The 9,768-nt window shown below is 34.1% G+C and overlaps 1 non-coding gene across 1 annotated transcript; it reads right to left on the reverse strand.

Annotated features, from left to right (window-relative positions):
* Positions 1–9,353: 9,353 nt before the first annotated feature.
* Positions 9,354–9,460, reverse strand: LOC114734555 (small nucleolar RNA R71). The gene has a single exon (XR_003739179.1). It is a non-coding gene; the product is annotated as a small nucleolar RNA R71 (small nucleolar RNA).
* Positions 9,461–9,768: the final 308 nt, after the last annotated feature.

Consider the following 9,768-nt stretch of genomic DNA (forward strand, 5'->3'; position numbering starts at 1 on the left):
CATGTGAACCTACTGAAGTCATCAATAAAATGGATATAATATTTGAATCCTGAAGTGCTGATAAGCGGCGCAGGTCCCCACACATCAGTGTGTATTAAGTCAAGAACATGTGTAGCATGAGATGTTGAACGTTGAAAAGGCAATAAATGAGACTTGCCATATTGACATGCATCACAAAAGGAGCAATCATCTTTATTGATTTTGACATTACAAGACGACAAAGCTTTGCTCATTATAGAGTAGCATGGATGACCTAATCGCTGATGCCAAATCTGAGCTAATACAGTTTTTCTGTTTTGTTTTACATTCTGAGCAACAAGGACAACTCCTCTAGAATCTTTTAGACTTGAAAAGTGATCAGCATCGCTAGTGAATCTATGCATCTCATAAATGTTGCCTTTACGCATTCCCTGCTGCAGAATCTCCTTGGAGTGTTGATCCTTCACATAACACCCATAGCGATCAAATTTGACAGAAACATCATTATCAGTAGTTAATTGAGCAACACTGAGTAGATTATGCTGAGACCCAGGCACATAAAGCATGTTTGTCAAGCTAAGAGACTTATTCGATTGAGGACAAGATAATGAAGAAGATCCAGTGCTCAAGATTGGTAATCTAGATCCATCAAAACCAGTCATAGATCTCTTACCATTAACATCGGTCTGATTCTGCATGAGATTTGAATCATTTACAATATGATTTGTAGCTCCACTATCAACAAGCCACAGTGGATCTGCTACAACTTGTGGAGTTGCAGTTGCAGCATATGCTGCTGGATGTGACGGATTTGACCCAAAAGATCGTTGAGCAAGAAGTCTCACATTTCTGTCGAAACGATAGTAGCAATCGGATGCTATGTGACCTGTCTTTCCACATACTTGACATATTGGTCGTTGACCTCTACCAAATCGACCTCTGCCTCTGTGATTCCTTCCACCACGATGAGAAGAACCACCTCGATCAAATCTTTCTGTCCTGGCTATGTGAGCAGAAGGTGTAGTAATAGACAAATCAGACATACTTCTGTAAAGATCAAGTCTAGATTCAAAAGTAAGTAATTCAGATTGCAATGTGATCCAATTAAGATCACTACGACCAGTCAACGTACAGACAATTGAGTTATACTCTAAATCTAAACCAGTTAACGTTATTGTTACTAAGTCATTGTCTGAAACAGATGCTCCTGCTAGGCTCAGTTGATCTGCTAAGTGCCTAATTCGATTCAGATAGTCTTCCATTGACATTGAATTTTTTCTGATCCGCTGCAACTCGGACCGATACATCACGACTTTTGATCGTGTGTTAGCACCGATTAATTCTTTGGCTGTTTTCCAGAGTTCGTGAGACGTTCGGCAATGCACCAGTTTGCTGCCGATTTCTGGAGTCATGCTCGCAAGGAGCCATCCGAAGACTGTTTGGTCTGTTGCAATCCATTCCGCATATGCAGGATTGATCTCTGACTCATCCTTTGTGAGCCATTCGTCAGGGCAATAGCTGGTACCAGTAACGAAGCCATCCAATCCCTGACCACGAAGAAGAGAAAACACCATAGACTGCCAATACAGGTAATTGTTCCTATCCAACTTGATAGGAGACGGCTGAGTAGTAGTACTGGATAAAGATCCGGATGAAGAAGCAGGAAGAAAAGATGAAAGTCGAGGGAGAGAGGGTGCGGAAGAGGTAGTGCTCAGGATCGGTGAGGAAGCCATGAGAGAGAAAAAAAAATGAGAGGCTCTAGATACCAAATGAAAACAGAAGATATAAACTGAATATTTTGGGCTTAGTGACTTATCGATGCACTAAAGACCCACTGTATATTTATACTGATATTTCTCAAGTGTACAGAAATAGATACTACAGCTGTCAAGACAACTGAATTCTGTTACAATAATCACGTGCTAATTACAGCTGTTTACAACTAATCACTCATAGGTGGGGATTCACTTGTTACATATTCTGTTTATGTATTTTATAATGCTTTGAAAGGCCTTGACGTGGATATTTGTGACCCTACTGTGAATATGATGATAAAATTAGAGGACCAATTGGTTCATGCTACCTGGAACATGTATCAGGTATGCCTACACATGTTGTTGGGTAGGAAAAGAATAAGCAAGTGAACGATGTTGGAGATCCTCTTGTCTCAACGCAAAGCAGTGCTATTCTGAATTCTGGACAAACTCGAGGAAATTTCAATCGCTCTAACTTCAGAGACTGTAAATTTGTTGTAGACAAGCAGGTGATTCATCAGTTCAAGGGTTTCATTGTAGTACTTAAGTTGTTCAAGTGAATATCTATCTTTCTCCCAACATGGGAAAGCAATAAATAGTTGTATCTTGATGCATGTAATTGTCGACTTGCTTCATGTGTACAACAGTGTTCGTCTTATTGTAAGTTCATAGGAACTAATGTGAAAAAATTTGATACTATATAGATTATCTTATAACAATCAAGATAGATTTTGAAATAAGAGGGGGAAGTTTCCTTAGTATGCATATTACTCGGTCCTTCGTTTTATTTTCAACTTTGTTCTTACGCAGAAAGGGATTCAAAATTTGTCCAAACGACTGGCTCGAAATCCCAAAAAGAAATCAAATAGAACAAACGTGGGAACAATATTAAATTCATTTATACACCACATGGATATGAAATTTGATTTTGATTTTTCACGTGTCAAAGTAAAATGAGGAATTGGCTAATTATTGGTTATAAACTTTTAATACTGGTTATAAAACTTTAATCAGGAGCAACTCTGTAGAACATGTGATGATGCATAGCTTCAAATGTAAGCAGTAATATATATTCCTCTGCTTTGATTATATTGATTCATTTATTTGTTTGGCTTATCCTTTACCCCAGTATCTATCGGGGTGTGTTTTCTGCTGCCCTTTAAGGTAGGATATATAATCATCATATGCAAACCCAAACTGGACCAGCCAAGTAACCGGTCCAGTTGAGCATATTAACCCACGTAGTTTGGTGGATCAACCCGTTTGCCTTTTTTTTTTTAGGAATAAAAAGGGCCCAAAACGTTTTCCCCCCCCCCCCCAAGCTATTGATGATTACTGATTTAGTGATTAATAGATTGTTGGTAGGAATATTTTGCTATTTTGCTGGGATTAATGTATAGTGATTTTTTTAATATGATACTATGATGTCAATTTGTCAAAGGAATTGTAAAGAAGGTTGGAAAGAAATTGTAAGTAAATAATTATTTTGTTTGTAATTCAAGGTAATGAATTAAGATTTAGTCCTTAGATGGTATGATAAAAAATTAGAGTATTTTTAATTTTTTTTTATTTCTGACCAATTTGACTCCTGGGTTGACTCCAGTCTAATCCGCTACCTTAACCGGTTTGATTTTCAATACCTCATATATAATTGAACATTTATGACATCATTGAATATTTGTTTTCAAAATTTTATATTCCGTTCTAGATGACTTCATTGATAAATAGGGAAGTATAACAAAAATATAAAGAAGTAATTATACTACTTATGTTTTTTAATATAAGAGCTAGCTGAAGATTAAATTTGGTCATATATACAAGATTTCAATTCACTTTATTTCTCATATTTGTAATTTTTTTAAAATATTCCAATTGATTGTAAGGGATTTCCAATAATTCCAATGCACATTGAGGGTAGTTTAGGGAAGTCAATATTTGTTACAATTAAACAAATTAGCTAATTTTCTTAACTAATATCTCTTGATAATTATCCAACAGATGAAGAACCCAAAGTATTGGCTCCAGCGGCTTTTGAAAACCAGATTTAAAAATGCAATCATTCCTCCACTACCACAATTTCCATATTGCCAATCCCAAGTTACATCCCATTCAGTAGTCAAATTTGCACCACGATTGTTCTTAAGTTGATGACAACCCAATCAGACAGAGTAGAAGAGAAAAACTGTCGTTAGAAATGACGGTTTTAAAACCGTCTCAAAGAAGGCCGAAGCCCAAACCAGAATACACAGAGACCAACCATTACTAAATTCAAATAAGAAAAAGATAAAAAAATTTCAAAAAAATTTCTCTTGAATTTTAAAATTTCAAATAAGTCTTGTTTACTATGTTTTAATAACAATCATTACATTTAAAAAAATAAATGATAACACATTTTTGTAGTAATTTCTGATTTGAGATTTTGAAATTTTAGAAGTAATTTTTTTTGAAAATTTTCCAATAGATAACTTGTGGTCATTATTTTTTTTCCCTCAATTTTTAATTTTGATCCAAAATTTTGAATCAAAATATATAATTGAACCCTATATAACTCAATAAAGTACAATAATGATGTTCAAAGACTGAGTCGATAATTGGGGGAAATTTTAAGGACCAATTAACAGTTATATTTTTCCAGATAAACTAAATATTAACAATTGATTAAATATGTTATTTCACTATCAATAATAAACATGGTAAAATTTAATTCCATTCTTATCTCTCTTATTTTATATTATTAACTTGAATGTTAAAGTCGGAAGACTTTTTTAAAATAGGGATAATTATAAATAAATCTTAGGTTAACATATTTTTTGCCCCTAAAATTTTAGCTCATTTTGATTTTAGTCTGTCAAATTTCAAACATGTGATTTTAATCCCTAAAAGTATTACAGTGTTAAAATACTTTGAAGCATCATAAATGGCATTATAGTGGTGATGTGGACTTATACCAGATGATGCCTAAACGGATCTTATGTGAATAACATATTATAGATTATACAAAGAGGATGAGTTTTGAAAATATAATGTAATGAATAGCTCCTTGACGGAACATTGAGGGAAAGAAAAGGCTAAATAGCTCTATTTTGAAGGCCTATTCTTTTATTTTCTTTCTATTATCCATAGAAGATCTAGCTAGATGTTATCTAGATAGTTTACATCACTACTTTAATATCATTTATGACACTTTAACAGATTTTCACACTGTTATGTCTCAAGAGATTAATATTTTAAGATGAAGTAAATTTTAGAGACTAAAACCACGAGTTTTAAATTTAAGGAACCGAAATCAAAATGGGCTCAACTTTCAAGGAAAAAAATTAAATTAACCCATAAATCTTTATAAGAAGATTAATACTCATTGCATGCCCAAATTATACAAACTATGAAAAATTCCAAGAGATCGGTGTCATTTCCCACTAATGCATAAGGCCAAAATATTATTTTGATTATTTTTAATTACTAATATGGGAATATATTAGGTGCCAACTTTCTCTAGCTATAGATGTATTCGAATATTTTCATCCATCAAAATTCCTTTGACTTAATTACTTAATGGAATTCATTTTTCTTCTTTGAAAATAAAGTTATTCTTACTCACCCCAATTACGCTATTTTTTAAAAGCCCCAGTATATATTATATTGAACAGTGTCTATGACCCAATAAGCCTCCCAAATCTCCAGTCCTATAAATATCTGTTCGCTGTAATTATATTGCAGAGTAGGTTGATTTGGAGGGGAACGCAAGAATATGGGCAACTCACAGAGCCATCAAAATAATACTACCAAGCTAATCGAATGGTCAATAGAAGACGACCGCGAGGCGTATGCTTTCATATACGATTCAAGTTAGTTGCTACTCTCATCAAGCTCTCGCAGCTTTTACTATAGAGTAAACCCGACAGGGCGATTTTAATAATCGATGATCGCTTGTGTGATGCTAATACTGTCAGAGTAAACATGGAGTTCGTGGCTGTAAGAGATGAGGAAAGGCGTTTCACTTTTGGTCCTGTTGAATTTAGAGAGTCTAGTACCAGTTTCATAGAGCGACGTCGAAGATCAAATAACCACAAAAAGGTACTGTTTTTGCACTATGGTGATTTGTCTGACGGCAGCAGGAGAAATCAGTTGAGCTTGTGTAGAACAGAAAACAAACAGGAATATGAAGTTATTTTCCAGACAGGTCATTCAGATGACTATTCGTGCATAATGTGAAGATAAGCTGTGATCCTTGGAACGGTATTGATGTGAATCTTTCTGGCCCGTACCGTCATCTCTTTGGAAAGAAAAATTATGTGACACTGAATATATATCTGGTATGCCTCCAGACGAATTTATATACAACGCAAAAGTTCTTCGGTATGACTTGAAGATAGAACGTAGGATAGATGATATCATTGGAGCAGAGTTGGAGTTCCTCCACGAAACATTTACTATGTTAATAATCCCTCCAGCCGATGGCAACGGCTGCATCAAAAACTATATTATTGCAAATTTTACCAAGGAGAGGGACTTGAAGATAGAAGATGGGGAACCTTCAGGTGTATCAAAGTGAAGAAAATATGAGAACAGTGTTGGAGCTTCTAATGGCCCTTCAAAAAAAATTAGGTTTCTGATAGCGACCAAGTTCTAGACTTTTCCAATGGCTATAATATATCACTCATGTATGAAGGTGGATCAGCAACAGAATAACAATCTAATCGTTAGGTTTTACTTGTGACTCTCTCACTAAATATCGAATAAATACGTACTTTGTTTAGAGTATGGTCGATATTAACTCTCTCTCTCTCTCTCTCTGTGTCTCTCTCTCTCTGCTTTTTTTTTTGGATTTTTGAAATACAAGGATTTGATAAGACCATGCAAAATAAAACAAGCAAAGTCAGATTAGCTGGAAATAAATGTCTACACTTTAAAGGTGGAATATTATTGCAAACTCTAATGTGAAATTGTCATGGTTAGCTTGATGGGCTAACTTTTTTTTTTTGGGGTTTTTTTTTTGGGGTCAAAAGCTTGATGGGCTAACTAATCCACACAGGTATAGCAACAAAAATACGCAGAGGTCGTTATTCTCGATCTCTTTCTTGTTATTGTTGTTGTTTTTGCGTGGTTTATGTAATTTACTACAACAAAACAGACGACTTGTGAAAGAAAATCATTCGCAAATTAAGAGTAAATCCACTGCAAATGATTTTGCGACTAATTGTATATATTCTATCACAAATAGAGGCGTCACAGAATTTGTAGTGATGACTGTACAAAGGAAAAAGATCATTACAAACAAATTCTTCGAACTGTTTCAGGGAATTCATTATGTGCATACTGATGTATCCTTATTTTATAATATATTTTTATGTATAATTAAGGAATTTTATAATGTTTGAAGGGTTTAAAATGCAATAGATACTCATATTTTGATTTAAGGAAATTATATGAATTAATTGCTTAAAAGTGCATTTTTTATTATATTTTTATAATTTCCCTTTTGAAATGTATCTCTGCTTTGATTCCAAGGAATATTCTGTCAAGCAAAATATGGACCCCTTGAAAAATTTATGGCAGCCACGTGGCATTACAAGAGGATTTTCTAATTATCTCATTAGAAATTATCCAAAATATCTAGCTAGAATATCTCTTATCTTCCACTATAAATTAAAGAGTTTGAATAATTAATTTCTTTTGTAGATAATTCCCTTATCATATTTTGAATTTGAATAAATATTTTATTCATATTCCATTATTCATTTGATTTTCCAAATATCCACATTATCATTTTTATCCTCTTTCTAAACTCTAATCCTAATTCATCTACCACCATATCCTTATTCAAATTTGAGATATTATCCTTTTATCCAATATCATTTAAATTCAAAAGCTCTTTTACTATAGTTGCCATGAAGATCACACCAAATCAAGAGAATTCAAATTTAAAGTTCTATCAAGATTACAAGATAAAAAAAGATAAAAGATAAAGCTAGAAGACTCAAGGGTTTCTTCATCTAACTAGGACAGATTCAAGAGCTATAAAAGGAGATCAAAGGAGCCTTGGAGAAGCAATGGAGCCATCTACACTACACAAGCACAAGCATACACTTGGCTTCCTCTTGTGTCCAGCTGTTTCACTGTCTTCTTTTCATTATGGTGTCATCTAGCTATATGTGTGGCTAGTCCTCTTTGTTCCTGAGGACAAGATGACATGGCTTGAGTTCCTGTTTATATTAGGGAGTTTGTTAGTTTTCTTATTTCAATCCACTAGTACGTTGCGTTTATGAATTTCCTAGGTTAGGATTTTTATTTCTTTTGTGGACTGATATTTGATTTGCGTTTCAGTTGAACAATTATATTTTGAAGCTTTTAATGAATATATTTTAGTTTCCTCATGATTCTATGAGTGTAGATTTCTACTTTGATTTGCATAAGTAGTTCATACTCTAGGGTTTTTGATAGATAACTCTCTTTAGGAACAAAATATAATTGTTTAATTGAATTCACAACTAAGTGGTTTTTAAATGATTAATTGAAAGGTGATTATATGCTAGTTCTCTAGGTATAATTATTAATTAATTAATCATGACTTAGATGTTATCTAGGGTTTTTCCTTTTGACTTAGTAATTGTTTTTATACAAACTCCTCATCCTTTTGAACCGTGATAGCCACTCATCAACGTCTTTGGGAAGTGCATCATTCTGGTAAAATCTTCATTCCTTTCGCTTCCTTTTACTTATTGTTATTTTCTTTTTCTTTTTCTCAATTTATTTTCTTAACAAATTAATCAATTTTCTTTCGTACTCCTTCCTTCTCTACATCACGTTTTTCTTAATTAAAAAGGTTTTCAAGATTTTAACAAAGCTCCTCATAGAGAGAGACGACCTAGGTTGACCTCTATACCATATAGAGTTAATTTAGTTAATTAATTTGAGAGTTTACACGACAAGGCAATCAAATTTTGGCATCATTGCCAGGGAGCCAAGTTTATTTTGACTCAATTTTAATTTTTTTAAAATGTGATTTTACTGTGCTGCGAATTTCTTTGCATGCCTAGGGATACTGCTTTAGTCCCTTTTGATTTTAAGCCTGAAAGAACCTTTAGGTTGCGTAGAAAACAAATTTTGCATAAAATCGACCAAGTTAGTACTTCCGGTAAAAAGGAAATTAGTGAGTCTAGTTCACCTGGTAACTCTGATTTTGAATCTGTTGGCTTTGTGCAAAATTATAAAATTGTTTATAACAACCTAATGGATGGTCCTGAGGATAGGCCTACTAGGACCATAAGAGAATTAACATCTTCAGTTGTTGACTATAATCCTAGACATGCTGCCTATCCTACTTTTAATTCTAATTTTGAAATCAAAGGTCATGTACTAGCTAACTTGCCTAAATTTCATGGTCTTGTAGGAGAGGACCCACATGAACACTTGATGAGCCTACAGATGAACTGTGCAACCATAAAACCTACTAGGGCCAATATTGATGAGATTCAATGGAGAGTATTCCACTTAACCTTTGAAGGAAAAGCGAGAGAATGGTATCTTAGGCTACCAAAACACCTTGCTAATACATTCAATTCATGGAATAACTTGAAGAAAGCCTTCCTAGAAAGATTCTTTCCTGCATCATGCACGGCCAGCTTGAGAAAAGAAATTTATTTGGTCAAACAAGACCCACAGGAGACATTCTATGAGTTTTGGAGCCGCTTTCAAGAGCTACTAAGCAAGTGCCCTCATCATCAAATCCCCGAAGAACACCTTATTCAATACTTTTATGAGGGATTATTAGGGCATGAGCAAGCTACTATTGATGCTACCTCAAGAGGATCTTTATTAGATCTTACAGTACAAGATGTACGGGAGATGCTTGAGAAAAGAGCAATGAATAGTCAACAATATGGTACTAGAGACCGACGTACTCGGACAACAAGTCAACTTGCCTCTTTTACATCTAATCATGAGATGAAAAATGTAGCTGCACAATTGGCTGCTTTAACCACAGTAGTAAATGATATTAAAGCTAATATGCTCTCCCCTTCTCATGTATGCAACT

Source organism: Neltuma alba, unplaced genomic scaffold, assembly GCF_004799145.2.
Source record: "Neltuma alba isolate B1F8T4 unplaced genomic scaffold, ASM479914v2 tig00013110_pilon, whole genome shotgun sequence".
Lineage (NCBI taxonomy): Eukaryota > Viridiplantae > Streptophyta > Magnoliopsida > Fabales > Fabaceae > Neltuma > Neltuma alba.